The following is a 23,403-nucleotide window of genomic DNA, read 5'->3' as shown; positions in this document are numbered from 1 at the left end:
AAATGAAAGATAAAAGTCCAAAGTTTATTTTGACATGACAAAATTTCCACGATTTTCCAATTTTCCTATAGATTTTTCAGTTTTTCTTAAAAGTTGACCATAATTTTTAAGCTTAAAGGTAAATATTTTTTAAAGTTTAATTTTTAGAGTAAAACTTGGTTCACCAAAAATGTTCTACGTCTCATTCTGCACAATTTAAAAAAAAATCTGATTTTCTAACTTTTTTGGCTGCGAATCTACATGTAATTTTCCACCCATTTTCGTCGACTATTTTTCATATACAGATACATGCTTTTTGCGTTATTTGCGGTGTTCTGTGCGTCAGAGAGTGGCGTGTGATAGCTCAACTTAAAGGTATTGGCCTCGAGTATTGTTTAGCATGTCAAAAAAATTCCAGTTTTCCGATTTTCATACGAATTTTCCGAGTTTTCCCTAAAATTTAGTACAGATATGAATATTTTGCTTGAAAATCAAATATTTTCAACCGGACTTTTCTGATTATTTTCATTTAGAAGGTGAATTAAGACCAAAAATGACAAGTGTTCAATTGGGACAAAATTTCCAACAAAATAGCTGACAGACGCCATATTGTATTTCATTAAAAACAAAATATTTTACAAAAAATACTCAGTTTTGGAGCGAAAACGCACTACAACATTTGTTTCTTTTTCGCAAATTGGGAGGAGATCGTCTCCTCTGTAAAACATTGTAATGACCAGAAAACCAATGCAGTTTTTTTTATTGGAATATTGAACATTTTCTTGAATTTTCTTATATTCAAAAGATGTAAAACGGCTAAAACCTGAATTTTCAGCTATGCTAAGAGTGAGCCAATCCGGGATATTCGCTCACAGAATACATTACTCTATGAAAAAAGTAATGGCCAGTCTTTTGGCAACTGATTCCATTCTGGCAGCGAGTACGAGTATCCCGCCTACATAATTCAGGGAGCCCACTCCTCCTTGATTCCTCAAATCTCCTTGATTTTCAAAAATCCTCCTGAAACCTCCTTAATCTCCTCGAAATCCTTTTTTCTAGCTTCACTTTAGTCAAAACATCTAACATTTTAATTCCACTGTTAGAACCATATAATATTAAAAACCGTTCCTCGCTTACTTCACCATAAAAAGCTCATGAAACCTACATAATTCAACAAATGAGATCGATAGGAACTTGCAAAACCCAAATGCTTCAATTGTTCTTTTCATCGATTGTGTTGATGCTGATGGCAACTTAATCATTTATTGTCAATCAATTGTTAACTTTCGTCTGGTGTGTATCGTGTTTGAGAAAATTTTGGCCATCTGGTTAACGGATTACCTTGAAATGGGCGAAATCCTGACATTTTGCTAAACCCCAAATGTCAGCCCTTCCAATTGAATGCGTTAAGTTAGCCAATGCGTATTTATTCCTCAATCATACGAATGCTGATCCTGAGCGGCTATTTGGATAGTTACTTTGTATTTCTACGATAAAGTGGAAAATTTTCCAATTATTCGAAAATTGTTAAAAGATATTTTTTACATTTAGATGCAAAGGGTTGCTAGGAATCTCACGCCGCGTCATTCACAATAATTAACATTTTGACACATTTTGTATAAGGAAGATGTCACTTTGTGAATTATTGTGAATGACGTGGCGCGAGGTTCCTTAACACCAGAAAAAGAGCGAAAGGCGTTATTAGCAAAATCAAAAAAAACGAGTCAGACAAAAACGAAAAGCATAAGAAAGAGGCCAAAATCAACGCACTGACAGTACGTTGCCAAAATTCAAAGCATCGAAGCTGAAATAGCAGAGGAGACTTTAAAGTTAAAAGTCGCCGAAAAGTTAATTGATGATGGTAATAACACTTCGTCAGCTGTAGTTAGCGAACGTAAATTAGATAAATCATCAGTGGCCAAGGCACAGATTATTTTAAATGCCGGCATTACAAGTAGCATGAAGATAAAATCAAAAAAAAAATCAAAAAAGACAAAAAATTAAGTAACTAGGCTAATTTTTTAAAAAATCTAACTACGGAAACTTAGGCTTCGTTGGGTATCTTATCTAGAATAAACATTTTTTGGAAAAATCTTCGATAAAATATTTGTGAAAAATTCGGAAAATATTTTCCTCTTGGAAACACCAAAAAATCTACTTCATATCCTTAATATGACTTTGGAAAGTCAAAAAAATTTCGAATTCATCAAATTTAATCAAAAATCTCATATTTTAAAACTCCTGAAATGCTCCTTAAATTATCGAAATATCCTCCTTTATTCCTTAAAAAGGAGGCCGAATTTTGAGTGGGCTCCCTGATAATTCCATGGTAAATAAAAAATTGCTGCAGTTACGAGTTCGAAAACCTATGGGTATTTTTCCCTACTGATTCTAAATCCAGAAAAAACAAATTTCTAGGACGTCGGGTTGATTCTTAAGTGTTCCACTGTATGCATCCAAAATGAAGTTATAAGTTAGTCGAAACTTTGGATTCAGTCGGCTCGGAAGGCTTGAAGCTTATCAAACGCATATTGGCGAACTCATGCACAACGTCACCGGCGAAAAACAATCGACTAGCTTTTCGCTTCAAAGAATCAGTGTAGCAATCCAGAGGGGGAATGCGGTGGCGATCTTAGGAACGGTTCCAGCTGACGTCAGCTCGGATGAAATCTACTACTTATAACGTGCAATCACGTTGTTCCAGCAACGCAATTTCTTTTCATGTGAATTTCACTGTGATATTATCTATGTGATTTTGTTTATCTTATTTGTAGTCCAACTGAATTGAGTACCTGATATCATTCAATAAAATGTTTGAACCATTTTTGGTAAAAAGAAAGTTAGACTAAACTTAAAAACGTACAGCCGCCAATATAAAATGTCAAAAATGGCAGACACATAATTTCAATTTTAGACTGATTTAATAGATCATTGTCAAGTGCATTGTGCAGTGAATTTGAACTGTCAAAAAAAGTGTCAATTTCAATCCAGCTAACCTCAAAGACATACAGTTCTTGCTACCGGGCCAGTTCAAACAAATGTTGTCTTACAAACGGCCAAAGTAAATGTAAGGGCAGCAGACGCGCGGCCTAGCACAATAGTTCGTTGCCACTGACATCTTTTTTTTTAAATGGTTGACTAAGATTTACTTGTGTTTCACAAAATGTTGTGCCTATTACAAAACAGATGGCCCAGGTTACTAAGCAATTTATTTTAAAGACAGGAAGAGATGGCGTTTATAGCCAACTTTCGTGCCACTGCACTTCTGATTCGGTTGTATATGGCATTACCTCCTCACTATATTTACCTTGCAAACGGCTACAAACGGCCTCAGTCAAATTTTGAGCGGCTGACGAAATACGGCGCAGTGACGCACTTCTGATATTTATTGTAATAAATCGTATGTTATTACGATAAAATTGAATTCTACGAAAAGATTGAAATATTCTTACCTAATTTAAAGTTGTACTTGCTTGATACAGTGCTTAAAGTACAATATAAGGAACGAGTTGTACTAAGTAGATATATATTTTATTTCTTCGTAAAAAAAAACTTCATACCTACTTTTTACACCTGTTTTCTTCCACTCCGAGTGCACAACTTCTCATTTTCTATAAATGCACAAGCCATACCTAAACTGAATACGTATAGGCTCTCCCACATATTTACTTATAAATGTGACAACGACAAACTTTGTACCAAGAGCTGTACCTAATTTAAAGCAAAATAAAGACGTTGTACAAAGTGTACTTCAGCGTTCTGTTACGTATTTTGTTTCCAGTCCATTTTTTTATTACAAATCTTTTACTTCATTTGTTTGAACGTAAATTGTGCTATATAAGAGACCATAATAAGATTTTTACGCTCATTGTTGGTATCTTCGTCAATTGCAGATGATTTAACATTTTTAGACACATTTGAATATGTGCACACCATGCACAAAACACTATTCGTGTACCAAAATGCATATCACGATCCGGGTGGACTCTCTGTTCAGCCGTGACCAACGTCAGCACACAATGAACTGGATATTATCTCCCATATAATAATGTCTATCGACGTTGAAATTTCATAAATATTTTATGTATATCAGTACATATACTACATAGCAACCAGATGAATGTTGTTGTAGTTATACCTTTGTTGCGTACGGTTTGAAAATAAAACAATCGAAACCAAAGAAATCTAAAAATAATTTGTATTTTTGGATAGTTTTGTTTTCAACATACTAATTAAATAAAATGTCCTTTCTCTGGCTGTGTATACTAAATCCACGCCGATATCATATTTATTGTCATGGATATTTCACATTTAGTATGCAAATTTATGTTTTGAATACAAAACATTTTATTGCATACAATGGTTGAAGCCAAAACTTTATATTCAATTTAAACGAAATTTATGAATTTACATAAAATATTTTCCTAACATTAATGGTTCGGTGTTGTATAATTTAATGTTGTATGGAAAACATAATTTTGATCTGTCGTACTTACCATTTTATGCTATGAAAATATTTTTAGGTAGCCTGCCACACTGCAGCTAAAAGTATAGTGCGACCTTTTTTTGAGCATGTAGTAGAAGTAAATAGCCGCCTTGTATCGTGTGTACCGAATACCAAATAAAATTGATGCCGAAAATCGAACTTTCATAAAATTAGGCGGATGCTTATGAAAACAGTTAAATTGAATATTAATGTTGTTATGTGAGTTATGTAGGACAATTTTGTTACATTTGCCTTTGTAATGCTTGTAACGAACGGTTTTTCATATCCTCTACTACACGAATTTAATCCAACATTACAATTTATGTAGAGCTAAAAATTGAGAAGCAGCAGAAGAAATCGCGAAAGGATGTTGTCATAGATTGAAGAGGAAGCAGTAATACATTGTATATATTGTACTATAAAAACACTTTGTGCCACTCAGCATCATAATATGCAAAATTTGCAAACGTTAAATGCCTCTCTGTGGCATAAAACGAAAGTTGGATGTAACTCGTTGCAAAGTACTTTATCGCATACAGTGTGTATTGTGCGCTATATACACGACGTACATGAGAGAAAACAAATTTACCCTAGAGAGCTAAAGGTTTTGTAAGCAAAATTATATCACTAGAAAAAGAGATGTTTGCGATAAAATACCTCACTGATATCAGGCTGTATATTAGAGACTCGTACTAATACTCGCGCAAGCGCTCGTACACGTCCCTTATATACAGCCTTATAGCAGTAATGTCATAATAACACATCTAGAGAGCCTAATAAAGTACTTTGCTTCTCGGTTGCATAACTTGCTAGTTGATCGTAAAAACTGTCGATATTTATAGCAGAATTCCTGACTTGATCGTAAACGGAGAGCTAAACGGCGTAAGTTCACGAAGACCTTTACACTTGGTTTTTGTACCCACGAACGATTGTCTTGAGAAGGACCCTGCGGAGTACATGCCAAAATTGGTATGTGATGGTGGCTGAGGTCAGCTACCATCATATGTAGTCGGCCCATCAGAACAATGATGTTGCAGAAGTACAGAACTTATTTAAAGTTGACTATACTTTGACTGATGGCTGGTCATGGGTGGTGAGTGCGGACGTTAGAACGGGCTTAAACTGTCGGCCGTGGGTAGGCCAACAATCCCACAAAGATTCAACTTTTTGTGTTGCTTCTTCCTCAAGTTATTGCTAAGAAAATGTTTTGACCACCCTCCGACATCACATGACATTTAGACACATGACACCCAAAGTGGATTTTATTTTTAAAAAAAGGCAGACATCTGTTCGCTAGAACTGAATGACGAATCGAATGAGCTATAACTCAATAATATCGGAGAATGGTTTTAAAATTGAAAATTTGGCTGACTGTTAAAAAAGTAGTAGATTGTAAGAGTGCTAGAATACGAACGGATAATACGGTGAACATCTACATATACGTGTTAACACGACAAGGCCGTGTAAGATAGCGCGAAGTATTATTGCGAAGCATTTTAATCAAATCCAAGTTGCAAGTTCTTTCCAAAAAATATCGAACAGTATGACACCGGCTTGCCGGTCTCAAAGTTCAGTTTTACTGTACAAAAAAATATAATCTGCTAGCAGTACGCAGCGTAACGCTACTTTATTGTGTAAGCAAACACTAACACCCTTCGGTAGAAACGTTTTCTACAATAAAATCCTCCCACAATCATTTATTTTCGTTTTAGAACTTCAAGCATATAGCATCTACTGAGAACAACGCGCACTTGGCGCACCACCTTCAACTAAGTGTTGTATGCCACGAGGCCAACGTTGAGCGTCAAGAAAAGTTTCAAAGGTAATTTTGTTGACTTTTTTTTTGGGTTAAAGGACAAAATCTACATTTTGTAAGATTCGCTTCGCAGACTTTGACAACTTTTAAATGCATGATTTGTAGGTAGTCGAATATTGCATTCTAAATTTTTGTATTTTTTTTTTATTTTCAATTTCCCTCACACTATAAATCTTTCTCCCCACACAGCACAAAAATGATATGTTTTTACGTACCAAACACTTTCAACTCTTTTATGTCTATACGAAAAGTTTTTCCCAAAACATTTTAATAGACAAAAAGTATCTACACCAACCACTCATGAATTTTAAGCTCACGGAAAACTATCGGTAAATGTGTGTGGTATGTATACAGAAAACTCGTACCGTATGAGTCGCACACACTTGAGTTTCTAATGTAATATGAAGACGAAACATTATACAGATAGGATGATATATTCCATTCCTTAAAATTTTAAGATACATTTTGACCTAGTTTCGCGTCTAAGCACGTTTTTCAGAATGAAAATTTTCTATGTTCTTCATAATACCGCAATGCAATGTAGCAACTTTCCAGATTCTTTCATTTTGAAAAATTATTACGGCAATACCCGTGCATTTTATGACATCGTACTTAATGTTTTAATTATATTATTGTGCGATCACCAGCATACGAACGTTGAGCGTAAAACTGCAGTCTATTTATCTGTACGATGTACACAGAGTACGGTCGGTACATGTATGTAGCTTTAAGAGCAAAGTTGAATGTAAAATAGCTATTTTGCTAAATAAACAGTACATGGGGCTGTTTTGCACACTAGATGTGAGATTGCCGATATAAGCGAAGCGATTCATACCGGTATCAATACTCAAAATACTTTAGGTACCGTAAAGACGGTACGGTCTTTACCATGCTCAAAAGTACCGCCGTTAGATATCAAAACCTGGTAACTTATTATTAATATTTTGACATTACAATAGATAAAGCTAGTTATTGCTGCAATTAGTTATCATAAATAATATTTCCAATTCTTTTTACGAATTGACTTTTATTTTTAAATAGTTTTCAACAAAAACAATTCTACTTTCAGCTATCTCGAAAAATGAACCTCTAGAATTTAGGGGCCGTTCATAAATTACGTAACGCAAATACCCGGGGGGGGGGGTGTTGACCTGGCGTTACGGTCCATACATTTTTTTTAAAGTTCCATACATTTTAGCGTTACAGACCCGGGGGGGGGTCTGAAAATTATCAATTTTTGCGTTACGTAATTTATGAACGGCCCCTTATGCTCAGTCTGATGAATTCATAGCATTTGCATGATTTACAGCAAAATTTTGTAGTACAGATCGTTGGTGATTTGGCGTATGTTGTCAAATTTCATAATTCATTCGAACATTTCGTTGTAAAACGCTTTGAACAAGTAATTCGAGTTTTCTCCTTTATTGTGGGCCGGAGCTTTTAACGCTATGCGTAGTAATTTACGATGTTTTTGCATCGCATCGTGGGATCCACCCAAAGTTGGTAACAAAAAAGCTACCTCGAGTCGAGGTGTCCAGCGTTTCTTCGGGTTTCGGTTGAAGACATGCTTTATAATCGATGGACGTCCTACCGACTTGTTAGAGGTTCCAATTTGTGGCGAGGAATGGAAGCACTTATATAAAATTGAAGTTCAACGACAGATTCAAACCGAATGAACAGAAAATTTCCTTTGTACAAAAGCCAATGTGATTGATTTTGTGTCAATTGTGCTCTATTCCCGATCTGGGCCCATAACCTGTTAGAGGTTCCAATTTGTGGCGAGGAATAGAATAGAATGTGCCAATTAAAATTTATGAGAATGCTAAGTCTACTACTTACCATTCTTATTAATGCAGTTATTTTCAGCTGCATCTTACAACGATCAAGAGCATTTCGTTGTGCAGTTTCATGTTGGAAGGTCCCAACCCCCACTTTATTTTTTTTTCCTTAGCATAGGTAGCAAAAAACATCGAAATCTGGGAATGCCGCAGATTATAGCCCGGTTGTCAGGGTCACACTAGCTCGAAAGACTAGCCTTTCGTGGGTTGTATGAAGAAAATTTGTAAAAAAAACCTTTCATTGTGCTTCATTCAGAGATAAAATAATAAGCTCTTCGAGCATCGCCCGAATTCTTACACGGCCTGTCAGGACCTGTCTGTTTTCATTGATTTTCTCTTCCAATTATATGTGTCGGTGTAATAAAAATATAATATTTTCGGGCAAAATATGTGACTTCTAATCGTTCTGTCTAGGAGTCACGGTTGATTTGGATGCATACGCTGAAGGCACTGTGTTAAGGATGATGTGATTTTAACATATAATTATAAGGTGATTTTCTATATACTTTGTATGGAGGAGTTACTTATGAAGTTTCAAATTTTAAGTACTCGAGTTGAATGGGGACATTCTAGCTCATTTGTCGTATAACGATTATTCATTAAAAGAATGGCAGATTGCAGATGCGTTCTTTTCAACATATTCGTTAGTTACATGATGGGAACGTAATTATGGAGTAAATTTTTCCTTTCGGTAATTAAACTGAGAAGAAAAAAATCAAAACAACAAAATGTAAAATAATCACAAGACAGAACAGACAGAGATTTTCCGCGACGAGAAAACATTCTACATAGCATTTCCTATTCACGTCTTTCTAAAGCTATGTCATTAGCTTATATCACACGCTGTCGCTCGATTTTATTGCTCATAATTAGTATTAATTATATACACGAAGACGTATAATTTTCTCGAGAAAAAGATTTTCTTTTAAAAACACACTGCAAATGGAAATGGCATTAATTATGTGAACAAAGTTTGAAGTCGTAGCGAAATTATTCTCTTTCTGACAAATAATTTAAAGCACTAAGCTTTTAACTATGTACACATATATTTTCGTATAAGTTCAAATATTTGTTTTCTGTTTTTCCTAAAATATAAATTTTCGAATCTAATTGCTTTTATTGTTTTCGCAATGGGCACATATTTAAAAGACGCCAGAACTAAGGAGAATTTATGCGAAATAATCCGAAGAGAATTTTAATGACTTCTTAAAAGCTTTGAGAAAGATTTAATTTTAAAGGGACCGAAATCTTTTTATTAGGACATGTCGTTTAATGAGCGAACCAATTTAAATTAATTCTGTGATTTTTCGAAGAAAAATGAGGTTCGTAAATATTTTTTTTTTTTTCTTTCTTGATTATTTATCGGCCAAGACGGATATCAAAAATGAGATTCGGCTGAGTAAGTTGGTGAAAAGAAAAGGGAAAACATGAAAATAATTACTTTCCAGTTGATTTTGGATACCAGTTACCGAAATAGTAGTATTATGCAAGCATTGAACGGACTTCCTCAATTGAGCATTACGTGAAGAAGTTACAAATTTGTTATTGAAATTAATGGCCGGAGTGGTACAATGTGCTGGATTGTACGTTTGTAATAACAACTCTAATGGAAACCATGTTTAAAAGTTACTTCAACGGAAAACCTAACCGCTACGTTTTTGGATGTATAATTTGTCAGTTGATTATGATGAACAAAATTATTTTTAGACCCGTACGAAATACTGGGGTCTTATAGGTTTACGCATACGTTTGTAACACGTCGAATTGGACTCACTGAGTAAGTGGAAACCTATTGTAGTTGTACATAGATGCTAAAATTCTTGGTAATGTCAAAAGACAGGCTAAGTTCGAAGAAGAGTGATTTTGGATCGACTTCTCCCGAGCTGGGGCCCAACAAGCGCTTTACGGTTTTTCGAAGATATCTCCGGACATTTAAACGCTACACTTGTAAGTGATACGTCAAATAAAAGGTATTTACAAAACCGATCGACAAAAAAACCGTTTATAGAAATCGGATGACCGACTCGTGAGTTAGACCCCTTGGTGTGAACTAGGTACAGGGCACCAAGCAATTTTTGCTTGTATGGCTCCCAAATTTGAACATATTTCGTCTACTTTCGCTTTATTAGATAGGTATTGATTGTACCAATCAGGGAAATCAGTTTACGAAATTAGGTTCACCGTAGCGTGAGCTAGCTCTCATCCTGCTATTCGGCCGTACAGTGAACGTGGAGTATTTTGTCAATATCTCGAGTAAATTTTGACCAAATTTCATGATTTTTTTGTTTGAGAGGTATTAATGAACGTAAAGCGTCAGTACTACTTCCGATCTCCTAACAAAATGGCTGTCAGCGGCCATATTGGATTTTAGTAAAAGTGAAATATCTTGGGAAAAATGGTACTTAGATAGTTTATGTTAACGTTGCAGTAATTGGTTATGTGTGTGTCAGGCATTCCATATATGGACATCTATATTCAAATATATACAGCTATATTGAGCTATATACAGGCATATAGCGCTATATAATAGCATATTCATCTGTGAAATGTTTATTTATAGGTAGATATAGCGGTATATAGCTGTTTAAATAGGAATTTATGAAAGTTGACTTCGTGCGGGGCTGTCTATATTGCCTCCGGCGCTGCCCTTTCTATTTGTATATGATAACAAGGCAAAGAGTGGATAATGTAAGTGATTTCAAAGGGCAAATAGCTTTTCAGTAGAGAAGAAAATGAAGTAAGAGAAATAAAGAGTTCTACATTAAAGGCTTTTGATACGAATAGATGTTTCGTACGGGTCGGCGTTATAGCTATGTTTTAGAAACTTCGGGAGCATTTATTGTGAAAAACGTCTGCAAAGTCTTTTCAACGAAGCATCCATTCCTACTAAGATCAAGTAATAGCCTGGTAAGAAGATATCGAGACTAAAATACGAGACACACAAATATAAGCTACAACTTTAGCTAGCCATCCACACCTCTTAACAACCTCTAAAAGTATGAGTGCCTTTGTGACTTTTCGAGACTTTAATAGTTTAGGAGAAAAACTTCTTTCTACGAATTTCATGTGAGTGTAAACCGTCCAAATGCATTCTTTTGCATTGCTTATGAATCGTCGTATCGCCCTACAAATTAAATATGGTCAGACATAACCAAAACTATTGGTCGGAAGTTAATCTCAGTGGTGCTCAGAAATTTATTACTAAAAACCTAATCGTGGTAAATACTTCAAAATCTCTTGATACCTAATAATGACTTTCCTCAAAAACCTAATGAACTACTTATGTTGTCTCGGCCATCTTCACAAATTATACGCAACAACGATTAACAACATCATCTTTTGTACTTTCGGTATTTTAAGGGGAAAATTAATTAAAATTTGCTGCTAACTTTGCCAAGCAACGATAAGTTAAGAAATTCTCGGCTTGTCAAAAATGTAAATGTACCACAGACTTGCGAAACTATTTGTATTCTACGAATTAGGTGCAACATTTGAGTTCATACCTTGTTATATAAATGGTGTGTTGCGGTATAATGGGACTAAGCTTCGGAATATTCTACATATCATGCGAATTTCTTCCATTTCTTATACCACCCCAAGTCAACATTCCCGAACAAATGACTCAAATTCCGCACAGTGCAATGAGTTTGTACGACCGACTACAGTGTTTAATGTTATATCGGCGTGTATGTTCCATCATATACACAGAGATACAGTTTTTTTCTCGTCCCCTATACAGACTCTGCTTGGATTTGAACATGTTAGAAGGCAACATTATATAAAATATCACCCCATGTTATGGGGTGTAAATATAAATAAATATTCACAAAAAAGGGAATTTATTTTTGTCTCGTTTTAAAATTGTGTTGTGGTTTTGTTGATAATGGTACAGTTCAGCTATGCCATAGAAAAGGTACACGCTCTCGGAAATCGCATGAAACATTATTATGTTCGATTTACATGTCTGGTCTGATGCTATGTCTGACAATATACTAGACCATGAGTGTACTTAAAGTGCACTTATCTTTTGTTTTATTAGCAAAATTATTTGTTATAAATGTTACATATGTTACATATGTTAAAATCACAAAACAAAAATTAATTTTAAGTACTGGCTCAGGCTCGATTCGTTCTTTACTGCATACTGCATCTATCTTGTTATACTCCGAGTGGTACATGTTGTACTTCATTTTTGGTCGTTCTCTCGGTGCAACTAAGTGTAGCACGTTAAATGCGTTTGTTCGGTTCATTTCGAACATTGCGAATTAACGAGCAGAGCCTTGATTTCTATGTGAGTAGTTTGAATCAGTGTTGGCGACACTTAGTGAATGACGACACCCAAAAAACGCTACAAGGCAAACACATATTGGAAAACCGCACAGTGTAGATATCATGTATATCGTCGACATATTAGAAAATATGAAGCGATAGCCAATGGTTTTCTGTAGCTGGACGCTCTGTGAATAGCAGCATTTAAAATATGAGTAATCGTGAATAGTGTCAGGCTCCGTGTTTAAGACCCATGACAAACATTTGTTGCACAACTTTTTGATCTGAGCCCTAGAAGAGCCCACATTTTTTATTTTTCTCAAGTTGCCTGCTTGAAGTACTGCCTATACCTGCATATACACTAGCATCGTAGAAAATCCGAATTGGTGTCAAAAAGTATCTATTGGAATTCGATGAAGTATGCAATCGAAAAATAAAATTTTGGCTTCACCTTCATTTTGACACCAACTTGCATTTCCTACGATGTGCGACGGCCGAGACATACACACACTCGCATATGCGTGGGAATAGTGTGTCTAAAGACTATCCGTACACGGGTGCGAATAGCAACGTCATCATTTTATTTTTTTCAGTTCAATTCTATTCAATTTTTCTTTAATTTAGATGAACGATTTTGAATTTTTTATTCAATTTTCACGTTGGAATATGAAACAAATATGATTTATTCCATAGAAAAAATAGAGTGTGTGTGACTAGCAAAAAACACTTTGGCTAGTGGCACTATTTGAGTAGAAAATGAGGCACAACGTTTGTAGCTATGTTTTCAGAGAAAGACATAAAAGAATTACTAATAACTTTGTAAATATTCGTATGACACGCGCCTTATTTTATACAACAAAGTGTTCTTTCTTTCCATCTTTCTGTTGAAACATCGGCGAAACTGTAAAATATACATTTCCTGCTTATAAAACAGTACATTTTCATAACTTTTCTTTGATCAACATTTTATAACTTTTATCACCTGGCTCAGCAGATTATTATCGAAAGTTTCGCGAAAGCAAGAAAATACAGTCTGTCATTTTTAACGAGCAACGCCAAGGTTTAGTTGACGCATTCAAGCCTTATTTTAATATAAAATCGACAGTGATCAAATGCCGGAAACAGATTTCTGCTACAAAGAAATATGTTTCTAAATTTCTGTGTCATTGTGCACGGTGCGGCTGAATAAGTTTTTTTTTAGACAAGTAGAGGAAACTTAGTTTGTGTTGTTGAGAGAGATCACCGTGAAATTAATTGATTTCAGATTAATCAGACTGCGTTTGATACACATAACGCAGTATCTTTCTACGACAATTTTAGTAGCACTTCTCTTGTGAACCATGGACGATTTTTAGACTTGTAAGGATGATTTTCACAACAGTTGATGTTATCGACACTGCATGGTAAAGAAGTTTAATTCTGTGTTCGTTCAAGCTAGTACGTTTTACTCATCAATGACAATTAAAAGCTTTTGTACAAAGTTTAGAGGTAATACCTAAAGTTTGGTCGCTCATACCACCGAGAGTGTATTAAACTCGTCGGTAACAGCAGTGTACTTTTTGAAAATACCAGACAATAGTTTTCGAGTCATTACTTAACTGTCAACCACTAACCGATATGCATTGGACATCACAGGTGGTTTAGTTTGTGTCGATTTAAATAAGTGACTGAATTTGATGAATTAAAAAAGTATCCACCGTTCTACAAGAAGTCAGTTCAGGAAATGATTTTTGCTTGTTTCTTGATTGGAAATTATTTGAGATGCTAAGAATTTGGTATATTTAAACTGTAGGAGTTGTGTAGAGCAAAAACAAACCACCGAAAATAGCTGCAAGTGCTTATTCTCGAGAGAAGTAAACAGTTTTTGATAAAATTATTGACACGGTTTTAACAACCCTCAAACGTCCAAAACGAAAACATTTTCTGCTGAAAGTAATTCCACGGACTACCCTTGTGAAATTGAATATTATCGACTGAATTCTTAAGAGGTATAATTTCCATTGTAAGTGTAATATTATGCAAACTTTACAAGACAAACAGAATGCCGACGAGAGACATAATTTGCTGCAAAAAAATTAAACATTAAATGTATATGTATTATACATATTATACATAGTGATATCCATCACAAACTTGCAAACAATGTCTGGCCCAACACCACATCGTCGTCCTACCTAAATGTGATTTTCTTAACAATGAAACTGCTACATTTATAATGAAAAATATCGATCGATTTATAAATGTGAAATATTTGTCGGAACTGAAAGTCGCTGAGAGTTAGACGTTTCCCACTCTGTTATGAACCATGTCGATTTCTTTCCAAAGCCATAAATACGTGTGATTGATGCTGTTATTAATGTAAATGCAGTGTAGAAGATCCGTAAACTTTCGTAGGGACTTTCTCTAAAAGCACGAAGGCTCCAAACGGTATATGTCTGTGTATACTTTATGATGCTGACAAAATTATGAGCTGCACAGATCCGAGCGCATTAAACCATTTTTTGAGCTTCAGTCGCATTTTTGAGGTCGATAACAAAGTTTTCAGTGGCCACAACTCAGCTAAAACGGACAGATCGGCGAATTTGGTACTATTCGATCGGTAATTATCCCTGTTACACGATAACCGTTTAAAATTGAAAAAAATCCGCTACTCCCCCATAGAATCCTATACTAAAAACTGAAAAAATGTTCCAACGGATGCGGAAGTTCATTTGTACCAGTGTGCAACTACTTATCATAAAACTCAACCATAGAGTATGTGACATATAAAAATAGTTACGTCAATATGAATGTCTCGTCCTTTTGTTCGTCTGTAAGCAACTGGGAATCGGTAATTTTTGTTGCCTATACCATTGAGATTTTTTTTTCAGCCGGCTTTTTAGCTTATTCGGCACATAGAAATGTTTTAAATATTGTACCAAAAAGTTCAGATTTAAAAAAAAAAAATTTAATAACAAAATTCGGAAAATTTTGGAAAATTGAGGAAAATTCGAGAAAGTTAAGAAAACGTTGCTATAATAAAAATAATAATATCGATTTCAATAACTACACTGACCATATAAACAGTTGACATAACTAAATCCACAATTAATGCATAATATTCTTCATAACTAAATCCTAATCTACCACAAATGTCCATCAAATTATTCACCACAACAGAGCATAACTCTCGAGATACTAGAGCGATATGTTGTGGCTTAATATACTAACATGCACAACGATTGCAAATATATTACTTTTTAGAACAAGCGTTTAGCGAGAAACGTTTTAATTAGCCTCGCCGTCAACCGCAGTCCTCGTGTGTTTTTATATTTAGGTAGAATGGCTAGTTTCAATAAAATGAAGCGATGGCAACATCAGGGATACCATTCATCCTCTTTTAAGAGAACGTGCTTTGCAAAAATTCTAAAAAGTGCATATAAAACGTCTTTTTTTTAAATAAATTCGACGCATCTCATACCGAAGAGGGCGGCTTCAACTGATGACTTCCTAAAACATAGCTAACGCCAACCCGTACGAAACACCTATTCGTATCAAAAGCCTTTACTGTGAAACTCTTCATTTCTTTTACTTCATTCTCTACTGAAAAGCTATTCGCCCTTTAAAATCACTTTCATTATCTTTCTTTGTTTTGTTAGCATATACAAATAAATTGCCGGAGGCAATATAGACAGCCCCGTACGAAGTCTACTTTCATAAATTCCTATTTAAACAGCTATATACCGCTATATTTACCTATATTTTCCTATAAATAAACATTTCACAGATGAATATGCTATTATATAGCTCTATATGCCTGTATATAGCTCAATATAGGTGAATATAGATATATATAGATGTCCATATATGGAATGCCTGAAACACCCCACACACATAACAAATTATTTTCATGTTAACAGAAACTCTCTAAGTACCATTTTTCCCAAGATTATCACTTTTATAAAAATCCAATATGGCCACCGGCAGCCATTTTGTTAGGAGACCGGAAATTTTACCGACGCTTTACATTCGTTAATACCTTTCAAACAAAAAAAAATCATGAAATTCGGTCAAAATTTACTCGACAAAATACTCAACGTTCACTGTACGGCCGAGTAGCCAGATAAGAGCTCACTCCAAGAGACCTAGCTCACGCTCCGGAGAACATAATTTCAAAAACTTTTTTTTTCCCTGATTGGTACGGTCAATACCTATCTAATAAAGCTAAAACAGACGAAATATGTTCAAATGTGGCCGACCTACAAGCAAAAACTGCTTGCCGCCCTCTGCCTGTTTCACACCAAGGGGTCTAACTCACGAGTCGGTCATCCGATTTCCATAAACTTTTTTTTTGTCGATCGGTATTGTAAATACCTTTTATCAGTTACAAGTGTAACGTTTGAATGTCCGGAGATATCTTCGAAAAACCGTAAAGCACTTATTGGGCCACAGCTCGGGAGGGGTCGATCCAAAATCACTCATCTTCGAACTTAGCCTGTCTTTTGACATTACCAAACGGGAAAAAAAAGAATTTTCAAAATCGGATGCGTTTTACTCAAGTTATCGTGCAGACGGACAGACGGACATTTTTTTTTCACTGATTTGGCATCTCTAGACAACCACAATAGGTTTAACCTTACTCAGGGAGTCCAATTCGACGTGTTACAAACGTATGCGTAAACCTATAAGACCCCAGTACTTCGTATGGGTCTAAAAAGGAGTTATTAATACAAGAAATGCTTTAGAGCGAGCGAAAAGAATTCGCTCGCTACCCTTGCGTTGAGCACTTTCTTATACCCTTGAATCAATGAAGAAAATCAAATATAATTGAAGATTTTTTTTTTAATTTCGCAAAAATAGTTTTCGTAAAAATATTATCACATACGCGCGGTGTTCGGATGTCAAAATTACTTAACTAGAAGAATAATTCAGAAATTACACTTCAGGTCTATATTGTTGTCTCGTTTTCGGTTATGTAATAAAATAGAGTACACACTTGTCACTATCAGTCTCGGCAAGCCTCGGCTTCTTCGTGACAAGTGTGTAATATATATTACTTTACTAGTGAAGTAATGAGGCTTTCCCGAACGAGTGAAATAGTGCAGAGTTTGTATTCTGAGCCGAAGACGAGTTTGAGCACTTTCTTATACCATTGAATCAATGAAGAAAATCAAATATAATTGAAGAAAATTTGATGGTGTGGTAGTGTCCTTATTCGCTTTTATGCCAAAATGTCCTCTATTGAAAAATTCAAAAATGAGAACAGGGCCTATTTTTAGGATTTTTTATTACAGGAATTGAAGAATTTTCCAGATTTTCTAGAATTTTCCAGAATTTCTATAATTTTTAACAACTTTAAAAAATTTCAAGAATAGGCCCTGAATAGTCCCAATGATCAGTGCCAGTAGTCCAGTCAAGACTGCACCACAGAAATAGCTGCTTTTTTCTCGAGACGTTCATATTATTACTAAGCCACGCATAGAGTCATAAAAATAGTTTCCATTTTTAATTGTTTGAACTTTTACGGATCGTGGAGATACAACGAAAAACATGTACAAAAAAAAATCAAAGTTTATTGCAATCAAACTCCCGCAAGACTAATAAAACCATATCTCTTCGTAATATGTATAATGCAAGCTTGTATCTATGTGAACTGTAAATACACAAAACTATTCATGTCTCGATTCACGTTTAGTTGTTTCATCCTAACCATTATATAGCATGTTATAAGGCATTGCCATCGCATTATATACATATACATTTTTGTATGTGAATAAACACATAAAAAACCATACAAAACACAACCGCATGTTATTTGACCCAAGATAAGTATATTTTCTTTCAAGAACATATCCAACTCCCAAGATAGAACCACTTTATGCTCTGTTCTGTATTATATTCAACGTATTTTCGGTTATAGGATTTTTATATTTTCGTGTACAACAAGGAGACGTTAACTTTCATTTTATGTATTTTTATTCAAATATCAAATATTTTTTCTTCTGCTCAAATCAAAAGGTCAAAACAATAAAGTGCCTCGTTGGGAGGAAATGATAAAAAGATCATCATCACAGTGGTCACCATCATCATTATTCGGGCTGCCGCCGAATTTTAAATGTCCCAAATCAGACACCAAGTGCGATATATTGTTCGGCAGATATGCATCAACACAGCGCACACATCCGCACCCCCTCCGGACCATTTTTTCGACTCAAAACATTTTTTTTTTACATTTTGTATGGAGAACAGCATAATTGTTCGGCAGGCATGCACCTAAAACACCCACACATCCGCATCCCCTCCGGACCCACTTTTCGACTCGAAAACACTTTTTGAATTATTTTTTTTTGCATGTAAACACATGTGTTTTAGTTTCATCGCTTGAATCGCTACAACTATTTTTATCATTTTTTTTCTCGTTCTTCTTTACATCAAACTCTTAGGCATTCACATACGACAATCATTTATCAATTAATTATAATCAGCAATCCCCAATTTCCATTTTTCATTGAGCTTTTTTTATGAAATTAATGGCAATAGTAGCTCGAGTGTATCTGTTGGAAATAACTGACTTTACGAAATTTAGCTTGTTCTTGTGATCAGTGCAGTGACACAAAATACCTTCATTTCGTCAACCAATTATATTTTCAATTATAAGTTGTAACTAATAACGGCTCTCTAATAATAACACCCCAAATGTCTTCGCTTCCATGTCGTATCCACATTTTATCCAACCCCCACATACCAACTACAGTCAGACCCCCAATGCCAAGGTTGGCCATTACAGATCAATTTCTCCCTTCAAAAATTACATGTGGCATGTCGCATGGGGCAGGTAGTAAACCAGAATATATTGGATGCAGCGAAAGTAATTCAGTATATGAGGTAACAATTTTATGATAAAAGCAAACTCGTCTTCGGCTCAGAATACAAACTCTGCACTATTTCACTCGTTCGGGAAAGCCTCATTACTTCACTAGTGAAGTAATATATATTACACACTTGTCACGAAGAAGCCGAGGCTTGCCGAGACTGATAGTGACAAGTGTGTACTCTATTTTATTACATAACCGAAAACGAGACAACAATATAGACCTGAAGTGTAATTTCTGAATTATTCTTCTGAATTATTCTATACTTACCTGGCGTCGGGACTACGATGATCTTCTAGTTAAGTAATTTTGACATCCGAACACCGCGCGTATGTGATAAAGAATGTTACGTGCTCATTAGATGCCATTGTATGTGTCTTCTATCAGCGCTTTGCATCGTCGGCGAATAAACTGAAACATATTTTTGGACTGTTTACAGCATAAAGAGCAGGTAAGGAATTTTTGGTAAAACATTTAAATTTTTACGAAAACTATTTTTGGGAAATTTTAAAAAATTTAGGAAAAAAAAAAAAAAAAACATTTTCACCAAAAATAGTCCCTCCGTTCGTGGTCAAGTCGACCAACTGTGGAAAAACAGTGAATATGTCTTTAATAACTCAAAATAGAAAAGAGAAAATTAAATACAAAATTTCCAACATTGACGATGAATGAGAAAAGTAACATCAAATAACATTTTCGAATCATTGATTGACAAACACAACCACTCCTAATCTCAAGAACCGAGATTTCTTCTTTTTGATTTTTTTCCGTATTTCATTCCTAATGGTTTCTACTTTTCTCGCATCGCTGAAAAAATCGCACCTAAAACCGTCCTTAACGAATACCCAGCCTGGATGTTTAGTTCGTAAATATCTCTGAACTGAAATCGTCTCGAGCAATTAAAATTGCAGATATGAGTGCGACATGTCCTGAATTTTAATGATAACACTTAAAAACTACTTCAAAATTATATTTTCTTTTCGAATCCACACCGCATATATGCATGCAGGACTTATGACAAAAATGTATTTACTCTTACACTGCCAAACTTAAAATGCCAGTTACCTTCTACCCGAAACTTATACCGAAATATATGCATTATTAAAACACCATACGGGGGTTTCTACACCATGTAAAAATCTACTTTATGAATATTATAAAAAAGTGTTTATTATATGGCGATTTCGTAATACGACGAGGGTTTGCGAATAGAGTATAAAGATGTTATATTCTCAGCTATTGGGCACGTAATAATCGCATAAAATTGACCATATGTTGCCAGAGAGCTTGCAAAAACCATACATATAAAATATGTACGTTTTACTGGTATAGACATAACGCGCATCATATTTATACATACATATATATGTATCATCTGATCGTATATCTTGTATACCGTAGATATGTCCATAAAGGCAATATAATAGAAAAGACTCGAGAGGATATATTTCAATTCATGTTGAAATAAAATGAATTCATAATGTTATCCTTTATCCAATGTGTATATTTCTATATATATTTTGTAAGAATCATTGGGCGACAATTTATTTCAAAATAAAAAAAGGGAAAATGTTCAAATAGTTTCATTGGGAATTCTTTCGTATAAGGTTTCTCAGATATTATTCTGCAAGGAATATTTTTATGAACAAGTTAAAATAGGACGTACCGACACATACATATACTTATACGAAATGCTCACATACAATACCGAGTAAAGTGAGACAACGAAAACTGTGAAATATTTCTGTTAAAACCATGTTATTCTTGCCTTGATACTATTAAATTACGCCATAGTAATATCAACCGTACACTGTATGTGCCATACACAGAGCCGTTGTGTATCATTGCAATTCGCTTCCATTTCTCGGTTCTGTTAGAACTTTAAAGCTATATGTTTTGTTCAGTCAAAAGTTTCGATTGATTTTCTGTTTTACTTTTAACACAAAATGAATTTTGACGCTTCTTTGATTTTGTCAGTAAAAATGACTGAGAATACACAATCTCGTGCTGCATCTATTTAATTTGTAGTCAGACGAGACAAAATACAATAAAAATTCATCACGATATTGTCGAATATTGCATGTAGCATCATCGTTCAAGCATAATATGCTAATTTATTCTAAGTTAATCAATCGACTGCTGTTCGATTGCATTGCCGATTTATGAATACAAGTGGGAGTCGATTACAACTGGGGAAGTCTTGCTACACTTCTTCCACTAGATAAGTTTTATTATTCGAATTTTAAAGAGCTAGTCCTATGGAATAACCGAGAGGTACAAATTCTGTCTGTTAAAGAGCCCACATGAGCTTAAATATCATGATGAACCGTAATTGAGATGATATGTACACCATATCGAACATAATCGTTTTTGCCCTCATTCTTATAGAGTCATTACGTTAATTCGGTTCCACCCCTCCAGCGGTACACTTAATATACATCAAAGTGAGTAAAATTTTCCGAAAAGAATTTGGAATTTTGATTTCGATGTTGTGTTGCTGGCATTTACAGGATATAATTCATCGAAATGTTGTTTTGCTGGGGTTAGAATGCCAATCGTAAGCGGAATTTAATTTGTTAAAAGAGAAAACCAAAGTTCGTTGCCTAAACGTTTCGATCAGTTATCAAGGTCATCATCAGGAATGCTATTCGAAACAGAAAAGAATCTTTGTTTGTTGGTTACATAACACGAATAGCATTTTTACCTGCTTTTTTCTGTCTTCGGACTTTCTAACATTCTCAAATTTACGGGGACTACATCCGAAAGTTGTGCTTTTTTTATGTAGTGCCAGAGCGGGTGCTATGTTAGGTCGGGATAGATTAGTGACTGATGTAGATGCACCAATATATTTGACATCACAGTCTAGGCAGCTTATTTCGTATACATGATATCCGTGTCTTTTTCCAATTTGTCTTTACGTTTTGAGGAAAGACGATCTAATTTTTTTTTTTATTAAGGCTAGTTGTTGCTCGTCCTATACCGGACAATAAATGCGCACTGAGGCACCGATGGACCTATTATATTGTGCTCACTAGTAGTTATGGATTAGACATTTGCTGTTTGTCGGAATCTTACTGAGCTAGCAATGTAGCTCAAGATATCATAGAGTTGCAAAGTTCTAATTCGGTTGTAACCGGTGGTGTAACCACCCAAGTGCTTCCTCCTTTGTGTGATAAAAGCAGGGCAGTTGTACAGATAGTGTTCAGCCGTGTCCTTGTGTTCCCCACATAGATCACAGCTTGGATCGTTTCGTTTGCCAATGGTTGTGAGGTGTTTGTTGAATTCATAATGGCCCGTCATGACTCCGATAAATCTTTTGAGTCTTGTTCTGCTTATGTTTAAAAGGGCTTGACGGCAGCCAGGTATGTTTTTCCAGTAGTTGTCGAACTTTTTTTGTTTACAATTTGTTTATTCTATGCTTTATGTAGGACCTAGAAACTCCCGTTGCTGGTTTCGGGCCTACCAGAGCACTTAGCGCCCCTATCTTTGCTATTTGATCCGCTCTATCGTTTCCCTCTAGGTTAGAGTATCCTGGTATCCAGATCAGATTCACGTTATTTCGGTTGCTCACTTGATTCAAACTGTCGTAGCATTCTTGAGCGAGAGCTGAGTTAAATTTGGTAGATGATACCGCCTTGATTGCTCGCTGACTGTCCGAGCAGATTGATATTGTGTTGTTATTGATGTTTTTCTCTTTAATTACGTGACATGCCTCTATCATAGCCCTTATTTCTGCTAAGTATATGGATGAATAGAATCCTACTGCTGTACTTATTTCAATGTCTAGTTCTTTGCAGTATAATCCTGCTCCAGCTGATTCGCATATGAGAGATCCATCCGAATAGAGCACATATTCCAGTTTTGGTGGTAATGCCCCCTAACTCCAGTCTTTTCTTTTAGGAAATTGTGTTTCGAATTTTTTGTTGAACCTGAATGATGTGACTATTTTGTCTGATGGCATTCTCATAGAGGGTTCACTTTTTATTGTTTTTACCCAGACTCGTGTATAGTCAGTCTCTCTGATTGGTGCTTTACCAATTCTATTCGCGATAGCTTCAGTAGTAATATGGATATGTAGCAACAATAAATTGAGCATTGCCTCTAGTGCCGCAGTTGGAGTTGATTTCCACGCTAAGACTATCTAATTTTACTTCGGTTGTGTAG

The 23,403-nt window shown here is 35.2% G+C and overlaps 1 long non-coding RNA gene across 2 annotated transcripts; it reads right to left on the bottom strand.

The window, feature by feature from the left end:
• Positions 1–983: 983 nt before the first annotated feature.
• Positions 984–22,158, bottom strand: LOC119067319. Of its 2 annotated transcripts, none has more exons than XR_005085909.1 (4): positions 22,124–22,158; positions 13,103–13,114; positions 9,813–9,938; positions 984–996 (listed from the first exon to the last, which is right to left on the bottom strand). It is a non-coding gene; the product is annotated as an uncharacterized LOC119067319 (long non-coding RNA). The 2 variants fall into 2 exon arrangements; XR_005085910.1 differs by lacking the exon at positions 984–996 and adding an exon at positions 2,945–2,970.
• Positions 22,159–23,403: the final 1,245 nt, after the last annotated feature.

This window comes from Bradysia coprophila, assembly GCF_014529535.1.
Source record: "Bradysia coprophila strain Holo2 chromosome X unlocalized genomic scaffold, BU_Bcop_v1 contig_12, whole genome shotgun sequence".
NCBI classification, from domain to species: Eukaryota; Metazoa; Arthropoda; class Insecta; order Diptera; family Sciaridae; genus Bradysia; species Bradysia coprophila.
The sequence above is the reverse complement of the archived record's forward strand: the minus strand, read 5'-3'. Positions and strand labels throughout refer to the sequence as shown.